We start from the raw sequence: 16,696 nt of genomic DNA, 5'->3' as shown, positions 1-16,696 counted from the left end.
TTAATTTGTGGGTGAAAGGAGAGAGTGTTATGAAATTTGATGCCCAAGTTGTTAACTGTTCACCTGTAAGGGCCTGGAAGTTGGGTGTCTTTCGGCCAAAGGTATTGCCAGGAATTTGGCACATTAGAACTGAATAACAGTATTTTTGTCTAGTTTGCATTGCATTTAAGTTGGTAGGTGGGCAACCAATGTAACACAAATTAGAGGCATTTTTTGACTGCCTCTCCCGCAAACACCTCTCCCTTTCCACAACTAAGCAGCATCTGATTGTCATCTTTATATGAGATCACGTTAACCCTGAGGTCTCAACTAGAAGGGCTAAGTGAGTGAGATACACATTACATAATGTGGAACTGAGCCCTGTGGCACACTCACCGACAGCTCATGTGCTTTTGAGGAAAAAGGAGGCTTCCCTACTTCCTGACTTCTTCCTTCCAAAAAGGAGCCCAGCCATTGGAAGGCCATTCCACCAATCCTGATGTTTTGAATCCGGGCTACCAACCTGGAATGAGTGACAGTACCAAAGGCTGCCTATAGATCTCACATAATCAGGACGGCCTTCTCCCTGTTGTTTAAGTCGACTCTAATGTGCTTGGTGACTTACATGAATGCTGTCTCTGTACTGAAAGTAGGTTTGAAGCTAGACTAGCTTGGATGCAACAAGCCATTAGTTGCAAAGTACAAGGTGAGCTACTGGTTTACAAATTTCTCCAGTACCTTAGACAGAGCTGGCAGTAAACATACTGGCATAGAGTTTGATTGCTCATTGGGGTCAGTAGAGGTGTTTCTTTTATTTTTTATTTTTTTTAAGCAGAGGCAGACTCTTTTGCTTGCCTTCATGTCACAGGAACAGTTCCTGCATACAACGAGGCATTACGCACTTTATCTACCATAGGGTTGATGATCTGTCCCCCTAATGCAAGCAATCCAGAAATATAGCACAACAACTGACTTACACCTAAAACCTGTCAGTACTATGGCTTTGTCAATGGTTGTTAGCTGTTGAAGATAAATGAGTAACAACAATGATTAGTTGTAAATAATTAACATTGGAAATATTTCAATTCTGAAATTTTGAGGCTGTGAATTAAATATTATTGAGGCCTATGAAAGGAGTATGGCTTTCAGTTATGTGTGCTTTGCGTTAGATATGTATGCCCTTTTTCTCTTCACACCTCATCCATCTGCACATTTTCAACCTCCTGCCTTTCCTCTTCAGCGCCCTTTTTTCCTTCTCCCCTGAATGCACTCCCTCGCATCTTCCTCATTTTACCACCCCAAACATACACTGCACTCATTCACATTTAAGCACTTCATTTCATTTTGCTTTTGCTTTCTAAATATTTTGACCTCTATGCACCTCTTCTCTCTCTCTCACACACACACACACACTTACACTGAATTTCATTTGCAGCTGGAATACATGATCATTGTTCTATGTGCTCTGCAGAGTGACCAACCCACTGTCAGGCACCTTGCTTTGCCTCAGCACCAGTGCTCTAAATCAAAGCCACTCATAAACATCTGGCGCAAGCCAAAATGTGCACTGCAAGAGTGATACAATGCACAGAAACACAGCATGATGAAACAGCTAACTCTCTTGGAAAATGCAACATCAGAAATATGTGAAATAAGAGGAACTAAATGGCTGACACACATTACACGCATTTTAACATTCATTATTCGCATATCAATCCATGTTTGTGGCATTATTGCCAAGGGCATGAAGATAGGGCCAGTTTTAACACCATACAGCATATACCTGCCTTTACTGTAAGGATGTATTTCTCTCCTTGCGTTTGACTCAGATATTTGGATTCATATTACAAGGGAGCAAGAACCCTGCTCGTCGTTTGGAAAAGGAGCCAGCGTTCTGCAGCCAGTGCCTGGGGTGCCACATTGAGGAGGTTAGCATGACATGGGGTCTCAGTACAAAAATAAAATAATACAGGAATAGCATCATAATACTTACTGTTACCGAAGACAAGACACTAAATCACATGTGCTTGCATCCATTCCTACTGCGTGACGAATGGGGAAAGGTTGGGGGTCTATGCCTGTTAATGACAGACAGCTGCCCTCGTAGGGATGAAGACTCCGACGCTCAAAATCATGACGATAAAAGCGTCATTGGCCTTTAGTGGATATTGCTATAGACCCCAATGAAAATGAACGGCTTTAGAGCAGTCAGCCCTGCGTCGTGCGTCACAGTGTAGAAAGTTGATTTACTGCCTGACTTCCTTCTCGTGCGTCAAAGCAAGGTGGGATAGGCAGCACCGGACCTACAGCCAAGAATTAAATGCACTGATTTGCTTAGAGATACGGTAAATTGATCTATTTAATATAGTTTATACGAATGTATAGGAATTTCAGAGGGGGTTGCAGCCCCTCAGCTCTAAAAGAGAAATCACCCTTGATTGGATGATTCTGAAAGCCATGTTTTGGTCAAAAACAGTATATCATACTTTTCTTAGCTCAGGAAGTGAAATATATCCATCTCATGTTTTTGCAACTGCAGACAACTGCTGATTTATTTCCTTCCTTATTTAAATAGCAACAGTTGCATGTACCCCCAGTGTAGACTTTATTACCCAATCACAATGCGGGCAGGAAAAAACATCCCTTAATATGAGGAAAGAACAGTGAGAAGTTCATTTAGACCTAAAGGCCAAAGTAAGCAGCGCACCCCTGTTGCAATATATGCATAGCATACCTTCTGAGGAGCCACGGGCAAAGAAGCTGGTGCTGGCCGTTTCAGGGATGGTGAGGGACACAGACAGGCTTGCCTTTGGTGCACCAGCAGTGCATCTGCTGTGCGCCTAAGCAGCGTCTCTCCTTAAATGCATGTGGCCCCAAGAAAAGGTCTTGTATTCATACATCACTTACTACCCTTGACAAGGCATCAAAGCGCTTTTCAGAGAGTAGCATGCTACAGTGGAACCAGAAAGGATTAGTGGTAGATTAGTAGAGGAAAATGAGTACAGTATTATTATAAGGACGTATGAGTTAATTTGAGTGGAGGACATCTGAGTCTAGTAGTTGGTATGAATAGAATAATGGACGGTTAGAGGAGGGAAGAATCCAGAAGTATTATTTGGGAGACCTTAGTGGTAAGATGAGGTTTGGGATGAGTAAAGTAGAGGCAGAGGATGGAAGAGTCTGTAGAAAGGGATTAAGGAGATCATAGTAGTTAAATGTGGGTTGGGATGAATCCAAGGAGAGATAAATGAGGGAGAATTTAGTAGGGATGTTTGGGAGATCATAGTCGTAAACTGAGGTTTGGGGGTGAGTCAGAGAGGGTAGAAGAGGGAAGAGTCTTTGAGGGTTATTTTAGAGATAGTAGTAGAATGGGTTTGGCATGAGTCAGAGAGTGGAGATAGAGGATAGGTTGATAGAGGGATAGGGTTATGGACAGACAGAGCTTTCGATAGAGTAAAACGTTTTTTTTTTCCTTTTGTACAGTAGGATTAGAGAAGTAAATCTGTAGATACATGATTACATCTTCAAGGGAATTAATGTGTAAGGAATATAATATATTGAAATTTAAAGTTGTATTGTATAAACACAGGCTTTCAAGAATTATAGTATTTGAAGTTAATTTGTGTACTTTTATAACATTCTTTTATCTTTCCTCAATATTTCTGTAGTGAAATACTTGTAGATAAATAGTTAAGATAATATTTACCTATTGTGATAGATAAAATAAAAACTGAATCAAACAATTACATATGAACATGTCAAGTGTAGAATAATATACACATATATATTTATATACATAGAAACATACACTTGTACATAATATTTATACACATACACACCCCTACACATACAAATACATGTATATATACATTTATTTGAAGTAAATATATAATTTATAAAATAAATATATATTTGTTAAACAGGCCTAAATAGCACGTATATATTTTTAGATACAATAGTTATTATGCGTATTTGTACAAAGAAATGCGCCTATTTAGGTATATACACATAATCAAATTAAAACATGTTTACGTAGATGGGGATTTGCAGTCCTTTGCTCTTTGAGCATGGTGGTTATGTAGAAAAGAGCCAGCTCTTGAGTAGCCTTCTGAAGATAAGATAGTTTACCGTGGATCTTATATTTGGGAATAATCAATTCCATAGTTTGGCTGCTTCAACAGAGAAAGATGTACCACCTATTGTTTTTTTTCTTTTATGGTGGTGTTTCGAGGTGGGGTGCCAATCTTGAGCAGAGGTTTTTTGTTGAATGTATTTGGTGATTTTAATCCTGATGAAAAACGGTCATGTTCCATGTATTGCTTTGTGGGTGATACAAAGCAGCTTGAGGGTGGATCTTCCAGCAACTGTAACCAATGTAGGGTCCTCCAGGCAGGGGAGATGTAGGCTTGCGGCTTTGCATGTAGGATTAGTCTGGCAGCTGAGTTCTGAATGCGTTGTAGTTTTTTCATAGTAGATGGAGATGATCCATGGCAGAGACCATTGGCGTAATCCAGTTTAGATAGCACAAGAGAGATACTAGCCTGCACCTTGTGTGGAAATCCAAGGGTGGGGGGGGGGAGATGAGTGCAGAGTTTTCATGATGATGAAGGTTGATCTTGCTAATTTGTCCACTTCAGCATTCATTGTTAACTTGAAGTCCATGATAATTCTGAAGTGTAATAATTACTTAGATAGTTTAGGAGGTGGTGACAGATGGTCAGGCCAGGAGCAGAGTGTGTCATAATTTTTCCAGTCGCCTTGTGAGTATTTCTGTTTTGGAAGCATTCAGTTTGAGATGGCTCCAAGTCATCCACTGATCAACGGCTCTGAGGCAACCGAAGATTTGTGAGTTTGCAATGTCTTTCGGGCATTCCGGTTTAAGGATTGTGTGTGTCCTCTGCATAGTTGTAGCATGTGAGTTGAAATTAATTTATCATTGGCAGTAATTACATCATGTAGATATTGAAAAGAATTGGTGAAATGATTAAGCCTTGAGGGACCCCTGCGTTTGTGAAGTAGGGTTTAGACGTGAAAGGGGTAGTATGGATGACAGTAGTTCTGTTTTGATGGTAGGATGTGATCCAGTCGAGAGCAGTCCCCTCTATGCCGGCTTTGCAGAGTGCTTGTATTAGGGTGTCATGGTCATCTGTGTCAAAGGCAGCTGAGAGGTTCAGGAGAAGTAGTGCAGCAACTACATTGTGGTCTATTGTGGTTTTGAGATCATCCCAGATGGCGATGAGGGCAGATTCCGTGCCTCTTCCTGGGCGAAATCCAGTTTGGTTGTCTGAAAGTATAGAGTTAACTTCAATGAATTGTGACTTCTGGACAAAAGCTGTTCTTTCTGTCAGTTTGGCAAGTAAAGAACCATTTGTAATCGGTCTGTAGTTGTTGGGGTCATGCAGTTCCAGGTTTGGTTTCTTTAATAACGGTCATATGTATGCCTTTTTAAGATCTTCAGGAAGGATTCCGGTATTTAAAGAATTATTGATGAATGTTCTTACTGGTGTGGCAGCGGAGGTAGATAAAAGAATATTCTTGAAGTGCAGTGCACAAGGGTCAGATGGGCAGCCGGAAGGCCTGCTTGCTTTGACCAAATCAATAAATTCACTTTGTGATTTTTTTTTTTAAGTAGTAGTGCAAAGGCTGGGTTGGCATACTATTGAATGGGATTTTTGGAACGGTTTGGTGCTTGTGTTTTTTTTTTTTTTTTTTAAATAGGAGTCCAATGTGTCTGCCTTGGTTGTGTAATGATTTGCCAGTTTGTCTGCAAAATCCTGAGTAATGGTATGAGTTCCTTCCATGAATTTACGTTTTTGAAATTCGTTGAGAATTTAAAAAATTCTTTATTTGCTGATATACCATTCTGAATTATGTCTGACTAGTTTCTTTTTTTAATCTTTTTTGATTTGTTGATTTGTACATTCTGTTAAGTTTGCGTAGCTGACGTTTGTCTTGAATGTTGTTTGATTTGAACCAGATTGGTTGCACCCTTCTGATTTGTTTTATCTTTTTTTAGTTCTGTATTTCTCCAAGATGTTTGTTTTATTTTGTCTTGTTTAGATTTTCTTAGTGGTATTAGGATGTGGAATGCTTCCTGTAGCCACTTGTAAAGCTTTCAATAGAAATTTATTGTTTCTAGGTCTGTGTTGGCTGTTAGTTGTGTTTCTACATTTTCCAAAATTAAGTTTGTTCCATGGTCGATAGGTGAATGTATGTAAGGTGGTCTTGGGTGTGCTAATGGGTGGTGTTTTATGTTGTAAAGTTACCAAATGTTGGTCTGACCGTGTGACTGGTGTGATGCTTTAAATGTAAACCATTTCTGGGCTAGCAAAAACGTCATCTAAGAATTGTCCAGCAATGTGTGTGGGATTGTGTACAATCTGATGTAGGTTCAATGTTATTAGACCAGTGATAGCTTTTGGATGGGGCATATTGGGTTTGTCAAACCAAGTGTTTAGGTCCCCAAGAATGGATCAGTCTGCTCATGTCTGGGAATGTTGAATTGCTAGGTGGTGGTCTGTAAAGGAGAAGGGAATTAAGGAAATTACAGAAGGATGTTGATGTAGGGTTGCAGCTGGTGAGGAGGGTCTCACAACTTTGTGTGGAGATGTCTGTTTTGCTGAGATTTATCGTTTTTTTAAATATAACAGCTAGTCAACCTTCTCTTTTGCCTATACGGTTTTGTATGATGGTTTGGTAGCCTGGAGGAACGGCTTAATGTAGCACCGGGGCCATGTGATCTCCCAACCATGATTCAGTTATGAAGAGTAAGTCAGGTTGTGTGTCAGTGAGTATGTCATAGATGTGGTACCTGTTATTAGAGAGTGATCGAGCATTTATGAGTAGGCATTTTAGAGACTGCATTGGTGGTGGCGTGATTTTGTTTTTTAGAGGAGTTAGTAGTATATCTTGTAGCAGTTGTGTCATTAGTGTTGATATTAACTGTATGAGGGGCACAATAGTGTTGTTTTTCTATATCGTGTTCTTTGTCCAGCAGGCTTAGAAGGTATTTTGGTGGGTCTGCGTTTCTCGGTGGTGGAGATGGTGCTCGAGAGTGAGATGGTGAGTTTTGTTACTTTTGTAGAGTAGACTTGCTGTTTAATAGACATCGGGATGCCAAATTGTGAAGGGTGGCATTCTGTATATTTTGTTTGCATCTGCTTAGGGTGGAATGACTATGGCTTGGGGTGGAGGTGGAGCATGTGGGTCATGTGTATGGCTTTAAATTGTGCAATATATGAGAGGTGACTTAATGAATGTTGCTGTGTGGGGGTGTTTGTGGTAGATGTTGAAGAAAGTGAATTTTGGAGTAAAACTTGTTTTGGATTTGTATAATTTGTGTAGTCAAGAGGGTTGGGAGTGGGTGTGATGGAAAGTATTTTGAAAATGTGTGTGATTTTGATGTGCTGGATCTTACCACCTTCCAGGACTCTTGCTCACTGGGCTGTTTTAGGGCATAGAGAGGCTGGGTGCACAAAATGGAGATGGTGTTCCCTCCAGAATCTTAAAGGTACAGTGCAGGTGTGAGAGGAGGGCTCAGGTTGCCTGGGAACTAGAGAGACAATCACCAAGCCCAGACCGTTGGGGAAGGGAGGAGGGAGATACTCCTCTATTAAAAATCTCATTGGGTACAGACGGGCACAACTATGAGTATAACGTAGTTTACTCTCCATTAACATAGCAAACATAGGAATGGAAATCTTAAATTCAAATATACAACATACAATATATTTCAATTTAGATATTTATTATAGCTAATTAAACATTCAGTTCGCACATAATATAATCAACATAGAATCAACCAAAAAAAAAATATATAATACAACCCCCTACCCTAAATGAAACATACATATATGAAAACATAAATAACATAACAGTAAATACGCAAAAATAAACAAATAACACAGAACCAACAAAATCACAAAATAGTATACATACAAAATTACAACCGCCTCATACATGAGAGGATATTTAAACAGCACAATAAAGTGACTGCTTTGATGCTACAATTATGCGTTGTAGTTTAGATTGTATAAAATTCAACATAACAGCCAATTCTAGGTTATAATTTCCTGATTCAAATTCTCGTGTTACAGGCCTGATGGTAGCCAATCCTGGTCAGGGCTTCAAATTTGCCAATTTCAAACACTTCATGCCAATGTTCAAGACATGCCAATTTACAAGCCGACGCGCGTTTCGGTGAGTGAAGAAAAATATAAATACACCTTCATCAGGACTTTATGATTCAGTATAATTGGCATACGTACATCTTGTAACCTGCCTATCATAGAAACATCAAAATTATTCATTACAATTCTTTGCATAGGGGGGAAGGCTCGAATCATGTCAGATTTGCAACCAGACCAACTCAAGTGACTTAATTAAGAAAAAACACCGATAAAGTGCCCAAGATCAAAGTCTATAAAACCAATGCTTAATAAAGGTAAATAAATCTAAAGATCCAAGGAAAGCACCATTAGTGTCCAGCAAAATACTAGATAAAGTGCAGAAATAGAATCACCTATAGCATAAAAGTGTTGGATTACCACCGAGAGAATCTAGTCAAGAATAGTAATAGACTAGTTTGTTTATATTAAAATAAGATAAAATACCTTAGATATGAAAGAACTTAGATATCCCTTACAGGCTGGATTAAACACTCTCCAACTTCAAATTTGTAGTCCAAAATGAAGGACTAACACATGGATATAGCTAAATGAAGCTATGCTTTCTCACTCTAAAAGCAAACATAATGAAATCATTAGCTTGCACAGGGCAGGAAAGTCCACAGGTTAGAAAAGAAAAAATCTGCTCATATGTACAATCGCTAACTACAGACTTACCTACAAGTTCACATGGTTTCATATCTAAGGTATTTTATCTTATTTTAATATAAACAAACTAGTCTATTACTATTCTTGACTAGATTCTCTCGGTGGTAATCCAACACTTTTATGCTATAGGTGATTCTATTTCTGCACTTTATCTAGTATTTTGCTGGACACTAATGGTGCTTTCCTTGGATCTTTAGATTTATTTACCTTTATTAAGCATTGGTTTTATAGACTTTGATCTTGGGCACTTTATCAGTGTTTTTTCTTAATTAAGTCACTTGAGTTGGTCTGGTTGCAAATCTGACATGATTCGAGCCTTCCCCCCTATGCAAAGAATTGTAATGAATAATTTTGATGTTTCTATGATAGGCAGGTTACAAGATGTACGTATGCCAATTATACTGAATCATAAAGTCCTGATGAAGGTGTATTTATATTTTTCTTCACTCACCGAAACGCGCGTCGGCTTGTAAATTGGCATGTCTTGAACATTGGCATGAAGTGTTTGAAATTGGCAAATTTGAAGCCCTGACCAGGATTGGCTACCATCAGGCCTGTAACACGAGAATTTGAATCAGGAAATTATAACCTAGAATTGGCTGTTATGTTGAATTTTATACAATCCAAACTACAACGCATAATTGTAGCATCAAAGCAGTCACTTTATTGTGCTGTTTAAATATCCTCTCATGTATGAGGCGGTTGTAATTTTGTATGTATACTATTTTGTGATTTTGTTGGTTCTGTGTTATTTGTTTATTTTTGCGTATTTACTGTTATGTTATTTATGTTTTCATATATGTATGTTTCATTTAGGGTAGGGGGTTGTATTATATATTTTTTTTTGGTTGATTCTATGTTGATTATATTATGTGCGAACTGAATGTTTAATTAGCTATAATAAATATCTAAATTGAAATATATTGTATGTTGTATATTTGAATTTAAGATTTCCATTCCTATGTTTGCTATGTTAATGGAGAGTAAACTACGTTATACTCATAGTATTGCTTCCCTGTGTGTTACTCTCTGTATCTAGCTCAGGGACCCTGTTTAGATACGAGGATTTACAGACGGGCACAATCCACACTTCCAAGCTAGCAGATTCAACTTTTCAGATATGGAACAATTTTGAAATCACCAAAATACTGCTTGTCTCTAATTCACATACATCACTTTTTCAAGCCAAAAACAAGTGGGGCACACACTTTCCAAACACAGTCTAAACCACAGAGCAGATTAAGCAGTCTCCTAAACACACTCGTTTAGAGTGCAAGGTAGAGCGTGCACTGCTCAAATGGCACCTTTCACTAGCCTGAAGTGGAAAAATGGCTAATTTAAAAAGAACAAGTAAATAAACATTTTTTTAGCTGCACACAACCTCCCTTGTAATGTGCAAATCAGCCATTTCTTTAAGAAAAAAAAAATCTAGAATCAAGTAAAAACAATCGTGAAATCGCAGGTAACCTTAATGTGTCCAGGCAGTGTGTCTCGTTAAACGCATTTGGCCCCAAGAAAAGATAGAGCGTGCACTGCCCAAAATGGTGCCTCTCAATGTCCTGAATTGGGAAAAAAAATTGTATATTTAAAAAAAAAAAAGTGAATAAACACGTTTATAGCTGCTCCTAACCTCCCTTTTAGTATGCAAATCAGAAATTTTTAAAAAACTGGCTAAAGGTAAGGCAAGTATAATATGTTATTTCTTGAGTAGATTTGCATTTTCGTACATAAGTGTAAATTATGTATGGCATGAACGTAACTTGAAATAATATTTGAACTAACAGCTTTAGAGCAGTAGTTTTAATGTTAGAAATTACCAAAATGCTTTGCTGCACAAAATGCATAATAAAAAAAAATGAATGGTGAACAAAAGAACAGTTCAGTCTTTGAATAATATAGGTAGAAATTACATGTTCACTCGAATTTTAATAAATCATAAACACCAAGAATAAACAATTAAAACCTAAATGCAGAATGCCTTAACTAAAAATATATACAGTATACTCCTCAGGTATAAAAACCATAAACACAGCACTAATTGCAAATATGCTAAATCAGTGGTTCCCTAACCTGTAGCCCAGGGACCTCTGGGGATCCGCAAAGCCTCTTCAAGGGGTCTGTTACTGCTTAGAAAATTAAATAATATTAACAGCTTAATAAAGTTTATATAACTAAAGTGGATAAATGTACAACTGAAAATTTTAAAACATACTGTAAATGTCAAGGAATTTGAAATGGGAGGCTACAAATGTAATTAGTATCCTCAGATTGATTTGTGGAAGCAGTGCGATGCATCAAACAGAATATAGTATGGATGATGTGTGGCTTTAATTAAATTTAGAAAAAACGCCAATCTTCCTATTAACTTTTCTATTATTATTTATATTTGTTTGCAAATTAAATAAAATGTGTTTTCACCTCTGTATGTATTTGAGGAATACTTGTTGTGTATTGTTTTGCCATTAGAATCATCAACACTGTTTAGGCTGGGGTTTCAAGCTTCCAATAATGACTCAGTTTGGGGGGGGGGGGTTGGAGTTTTCCGGATTCAGTGGGGGGTCCTCGGGTTCCACTATTGATAAAGTGGGGGTCCACAGAAGTCAAAAGGTTGGGAACCACTGTGCTAGATGATGTATTTACCAGCTTCTCTCACTCTGCTACCACCCAACCGTGCATGCTGCCCTTGAGAAACTCATAGGCTAACCTTCAGGTGCTCCATTTCCACTTACATTCTAGGTCCAAACCATACTATGTTTTTGTATTTATTTATCTATTAATAGGATTTATTCGGAAAGGTGTCAGAGAAAAAGCAACACGTTATTATGTAAAGCAGTAGTTCCCAGCCTGTGGTCCAGGGACCCCAAGGGTCATTGAAGCCCTCTCAGGGGGGCCGCAACTGCTTAGAACATTTAAATATTATTAACACATTTAAAAAGTGTATATAAATAAAGTGGCTAAATGTACAATTGAAAATTTTAAAACATACTGTAAATGTCAAGGAATTTAAAATTGGAGGCTAAAAATTACATTTGTATCCTCAGATTAATTTGTGAGAGCAGTGCAGGTGCATCAAACAGAATGTAGTATGGACGATGTGTGGCTTCAGCTGAAATTAAAAAAGCTCCAACTTTACCAATAATTTGTATTTCTTTTTATTTTATTTATATTTATTTGAAAATCAAACAAAATGTCTCATCATTTGTGTATGTGTTTGATGAATGCTAGTTTCTGTATTTTTAATGAGGCCCATAGTCTTTTCGAGCTTAAAGGTTTTGGGCTAAGCAGTGCTTTAAATGGGCCGGTACTCTCCGGTACTGAGTACCGGCACTTTTTTATTTCGAGAGGGAGAGTACCGGCTTATCTCAAGAAAAACGTAATACTTTTAATTGGAGAGTACCGGCACTTCTCAGAAACAAGGAGGTACTCTATTACAGAGTACCTGCACTTCTATTTTTCCATTTAAAGCACTGGGGCTAAGCCATACATCGTATTAGGTTCTGTTGTCAAAGATGTAGTCGTCTTAAAGGTATACAGTGTGGTAGTTGTGATTTGTAGAGGTGGCGGAAGGTATGCCAGGGTTAGAGAGAAATAAGGCAAATACTGATCTGGAGCCGGGAACGCTTAGTATCTAAGCAGCTGGGTGTAGTGTGTAAAAGTCTGCGGTGGATAGGCCGTGGAAAGGCCCTAATTACATAGAAAGCTCACAGTAAGGATTTTATAAATAAAAAACACAGGTTGTGTGCTATAAACCAGTAACCACGCACTGGTGGGGGAAATTAAAATACAAAGCATTTGAATATTAACACTTTGAACACGTCTCGGAGGAAAGGAATTACCAAGTACTGGTGGGGGGGGAACTACCTGGTGGCCTTATCAACGCAGTCAGTGCAGAGACCGTTTCCAAGCCACGTTCCTCAAGTATGGCTAACAGCAATTAGGAACCTATTCAGGAAATGTGCAGTTTCGCAACTCGTTGTTTGCTGATCGGTAGTAGCACAGTTACCAGTGAGTGATGCGCTAATTCATTTTTTTTTTTTTAAATCATGCTAAAAACTTTTTTCTAGAAGCGTTTCAATATTCATTGATAGCCTTTGCCAGCAATATTCTGTTAAACGTGTTTTCTGTTTACCTGTGTGTCTGTACAGTGCTGTTACTTCCTTTTGAGCGTTTTGTTCGTGCTAAAAAACTTCAGGAAAACATTCAGAATAACATTGGCCCCTTGATACCTCATTAAGCTAGCAAGCGTCAATACCTATTTGTAAAGAATGTTCACCAGACTCTAACCTGATGAAAAAACTGTATTTGTATTGTATCAGTGGTGCGCTGATACACTGCAGAATTACTGGCGTAACGCATGGAGAATAACATGTTATGCTTTTTCGCACAGCGTTATCCCAGCTGCATTGTTTTGTCCAGGCAGTTTCCCCCGGTTCGCCCGCACCGAACTCGGTAGTGAGCGCAGTCTGCACTAATTCTTAATGGCTGCGCAGTTCAAAACCGGGTGCGAGAACTGTTGTTCCTGATTTCCTACTTAGCGTACCCCTTAGAATGAGGCCATCAGTTTCGAAAGGTCGTATTATGTTTTTAGTGTTTTGCTGTAGCAGTTGGCATGTGTATGGCAGTCTCTCTAATTTTGTGCTGTCCTATCTATTCACGTGTGAAGTAATCTGAAGCTTCCTCGAGTCCTCGGTCTCCTGAATTCTAATAAAGAGGATACCTTCAGTAGAAATCATATCAAATCAGGGTTTAAGTCCCTTCAGTGTTAAAAGGCAGCTCTTAAGATAATTTTTATTTGGCTATGCAATCCTACTGAGCTACCCTTTTTAAAGATAAAATAAGGAATTAGCTCTCTTTTTTATATATTTTTTAAAATCTTTGTAGCTTCTTTAATAAAGCTAATTTGAACAACGACACTGCCTCAAGGTCAGTGCTCAGACAGATGGATACGAAAAGGGATCTAAGTTTTACAGGCTCGAATTAACAATTTTTATTCGACTCATTGTTATAATACAGCTCGTTCGAAGAATCACACGAATATCCAATGATCTTTACTTTAGGTTGTCTTTAATGATAATTAATTTTACTTGCAAGCTCTTTAAACTGCCTCATAAGCATCTGTAAATAGTATACGACGCACATCTCATCAGTAGTCAGTCCGTGATTCCATTCACTGATTAAAGCTCTAGCTTTAGTGTTTTGCCCTGATGGTTTTAAATATATAACTCTCTTATGAACATTGTGAGATTTCCTGAATGGGTTTTAAAGTTTTAAAAATTGGTCCATACCACCATGACCTCTAAAGCCAGAGCATTCTCGGTGCTGTCACAGTGCATAAAATTGTGCATTTTCAACTTCACAAATACTCATTAACTCGCACATTTTCCACTCTGCTTTCAGATGGATAGACTACTATGAAACATAAGATGACAAACTTCTGATTTTGTATATTCCCAGTTCTCATGAACTGAACAGTAGTAAGCCTCTGCAGCCAGGATACCGCCAGTGCTGGCGGTATGCTGCCCGCCCTATTAGTAGTTTTCCGCTGGTCCAGCAGAAAACGCACCACAACATTGACGCCGGCTTGAAATGGAGCCGGTGAAAATGTTGTAGTGCGTCTGGTGTGACAGTACCCGTACGGGCAGTGAAATGCACAATGGGGGTGTCCATGGGGGCCCCTGCACTGCCCATGCGAAGTGCATGGGCACGGCAGGGGCCCCCTTTCTGCTAGCCTTCGCATGGTGGTAAGGGAACCTGTAATTCCCAGGGCAGCGCTGCTTGAGTCTGCCACAGTCATAATAGGGAGGTTGCACCGCCCTGTCTGCGGCGGTCGGACCTCCGTCACGAGTGTTGCAGTCTTGAGACCGCCATACTCGTAACGAGGGCCTTAGGGCCAGATATACCAAAGGGTTTTACCCATTCTGTGTCTAAGGGAAAATGCGTTGGTACATATGGCCCTTAGTTTCCACACCAAATTTCATAGAAAGCTTGTATTGTCACCTTTATTTCAGCCTTTTCTGGCATAACTGTACACATAGCTCTTTTCCCCCAGGGTCTTATTGATCATACTGAAGTAATAGAAGCCCATACATTGTGAAGAGGCCATTCACTGTGTTTAGCACCGACCAACACTAGTGTGAGAAATGAGCATTCTGCTCCTCAAGCTCAGCTCATTCTAAAGTTAATACTCCCTATGTATGTCAGCTGATATCTCCATAGGCTTGAACCCACAACATTGCAAGACTGATCTCTGGTACCGAGACATGTGTTATCCAAATTCCCTTCTGAAGTCTGTGTCACTGGGCAAGGGACCCAGTGCCTTAGAGGTACTGTATCATGGAGAGGTAAATTAAATCTTAGCCAAGAAGGTTTCCTATGTAAATGAGAACAGTTTTTTTCTTCTGAATCGGGTGATCCTAAAGTCCTGGGCAGACAGTCCTTTTCGTCAAAAAGGGCCTTCGTTGCCCCCATTATACAAGGAAAATCTGTTCAGGCCTTATCTAAGAACTTCAAAACTCATTTTAGTTTTTCTTTTCGGAAGTGTAAGAAAAACACTAGTGTTGGTCTTCAGTCTAAGATTTCTGTTTGATAAATTCAGTTTGGTGAACAGAGTCATCTGTCTATGGTGCAGAAAAAGCTAGTTCGGGCACTACAACTATCCCTCAAATTTCAAACTGTTTAGAAATTCCTAAACTTCAGCAAGTTAAAAAAAAAATACTTTTCCTTTGCCTTTGCCTTGCAGCCATGTGTTCAAATATGGGCTTTTTCGCAAATGCGCTTCCAGTATGTTAGTTTGAAGCTTCAACCAGGCAATTTATTGCGCCACTTTCTCCCACAGAACCAGTTCTACCAGTTCCTCTGGATTTTCACCACAGTCCTTAATTTTGTCAAGTAACAATCTGAAGATTTCAGAGCATGCAATGGAATATTTGAAACAGTGCCAGATATAGCCACCCCGTGAAAACATCATGGACAGCAGGATACTTACTGTAACAGCTTTTTATGATGGGGATATATGAGCTCTGTATGTCACATGCCCTTTAGCAAGGAGTGATTTTTGCTCTGGTAAAAGTTCGACAAGTTTTACGTTTTTTCTGTATAATCTACTTTACCAATTTGCTCGGCTTATTTGAAGCTAACACATGCCATCAGGATCATAAATAGGAGCTAACACTGCATTTTGGTAACTCCTCTATCCATATTTCAGAAGTTGCAAATTTGATGTCTTGCATACTACAGCAGCTTCTTTACGTAGAGTGGACTAGCTGTTGGGGAAAGGCGTGATTTGAGGGAGGGCCTGCTAAGTGAAGCTCAGAGGGCAAGGCTATTCTGTGTATGATAAGAGACCTTAATATTCCTTAGCCCCACAACCCCCCCGGTATCAATAAAGGCCATTCCAGTTTGGTTATTGTACCTGACGATATGTAGTTTCAAAGTGTTAGTCTAAAATCCGTGCTATCTCTGAATTGTGAAGTATGTTATTGTGAGAAAGATTTTGTGCTAGTATGTAACTAGGCAAAGTGTAAAGCTGCTGGTGTGCAAGATATATAGATAATAATATGAAGATACAAACTGCTCACGCTCACCACTGACTGATGACTTGAAATCTTTTACTGAACAGAAAAAGTGAGAAACGATTGGCTTAAATTTACCCATCTGTTACTGCAAAAGTGACATTTTCCTTTTGTATGTTTTTAAATTAATTCATTTAGTTAATTTGAGGTTCCACGCCTCTGAATAAATCACATCAACGTACCACCAGTGTACCCCCAGCGATTGATATGGGCACTGCTAAGCTAAACTAACCAAACCTGTGCCTTTAGATACAGATTAAACTAAATCATCAGGTCATAGTAATCTGGAAAGGAACACTAGGCTTAAATCAA

At 38.9% G+C, this 16,696-nt stretch overlaps 1 protein-coding gene across 1 annotated transcript in view; it reads left to right on the top strand.

The window, feature by feature from the left end:
- The window catches only part of MOSPD2 (motile sperm domain containing 2), a 476,198-nt gene that overhangs the window by 59,734 nt on the left and 399,768 nt on the right, over positions 1 to 16,696 (top strand). The window lies entirely within an intron of this gene.

This window comes from Pleurodeles waltl, chromosome 8 (assembly GCF_031143425.1).
Source record: "Pleurodeles waltl isolate 20211129_DDA chromosome 8, aPleWal1.hap1.20221129, whole genome shotgun sequence".
Lineage (NCBI taxonomy): Eukaryota > Metazoa > Chordata > Amphibia > Caudata > Salamandridae > Pleurodeles > Pleurodeles waltl.
The sequence above is the reverse complement of the archived record's forward strand: the minus strand, read 5'-3'. Positions and strand labels throughout refer to the sequence as shown.